Below are 1355 nucleotides of genomic sequence, written 5' to 3' on the forward strand. Positions count from 1 at the left end.
TCCAGCCCTTCTGATTGAGTAGGTCTGCAGTGAGGCCCCCATATTTTGTCTTTCTAAAAAGTTCCCACGTGTTGCTGATGGCCCTGGGGGCCACACTTCAAGAATTATCAGAATATAGGGAAGGAAACTACGCAGACAGATTTTTGAGGGAGAGAGACATGATGGAATCCTTTCTGCTCTTGCCAGTGATATGAAGAGCTCCCTTTGAGATCCAAGAAGAGTTGCCCAAGCTTTGGTCACTGCATTTGTCAACACTGGAAGCACAATCCTTTAGAGTTATGGAGGAACTTAAAAAAATCAGATACTGGGGTCCCACCCTTCACCAGTGAATTGGAGTTCCTCAGGGTGGGATCCCTTCCTTGGAACTGTTAAAGCTCCCCAGGTGATTCTCACTGAGGAGGCATGGTTGAGAGGGTGGCAGGTGGATTAAATGGGGATCCTACCTTCCAAGTGGGAAGGTCTTAAATGGGATGAGTCTAAGAATCACCTTCCCGGGAGTGGAGCTCCGGAACAACTGTAGAGATGGATGCTCTGACTGAGAACCACTTTCAGAGGCCATCCCTCATTCAGGTACAAATGCCACCTCAAAAGACGGTGTCTCCTCCTACAGCTCCTGCTCTCCCTTTACTGACTCCTGCCAATTATTTTCCTTTTTGGCTGAAATTTCTACTTTTTGTTGGAAGTGGAAGAGGGAGTGAAGCTGCCAAGCGTCACTGGCAGAAGCGACATAAGTAAATGAGATAGGGAGCGGCAGAGGGATTGAGAGTGTGCGTGAGAGAGAGGGGAGAAAATGTGAGGCTTCCCAGAAAAGCAAACAATTCTCTGATGGGGGCGGCCAGGAGCCTAGCTGGAAGCTGTGGGTGAAACCCGCAAAGTGGAGAAGAGTTACGACTCCCACGTTCTGATCAGGATTTCAGCGCAGGGAGCTGTTTGGCGGAGACCATCTTTAGTATATTGAAAGCGCCTTAGTAACAGTCTACACATAACTGAATTTTAATAATGAAAATGTTAATGCCCACGTAAAACCCAGAGAAAAATGTGTGGAGCCTTTCGGCCGCAGGCATCTCTCCTTTTTATTCCTCTTCTCCCTTCTCTGGTGCTTCCTCCTCTTTTTCTCTGGTCTCCAATGGGTCCCCGCCCAGCCTCCCAGAGCGCAGTCTGCGCAGAGAGGGGGCGCCGCGCGGCAGGTGTTGGCAGCCGGCGCGCACCTGTCCCGCGAGCGCCCGGTGTCCAGCAGGGGGCGGACGGCGTCCGCTCCTCGCGCGGCCCCGCCCCTGGCCGGGAGGACCCCGCTGCGGCTCGGGGCGCGAGAGGCGCGGCCGGCCCGGCCCCCGCAGGGCTCAAAGGCGGCGGCG

Source organism: Monodon monoceros, unplaced genomic scaffold, assembly GCF_005190385.1.
Source record: "Monodon monoceros isolate NGI ecotype Baffin Bay Population unplaced genomic scaffold, NGI_Narwhal_1 Contig4285_ctg1, whole genome shotgun sequence".
NCBI classification, from domain to species: Eukaryota; Metazoa; Chordata; class Mammalia; order Artiodactyla; family Monodontidae; genus Monodon; species Monodon monoceros.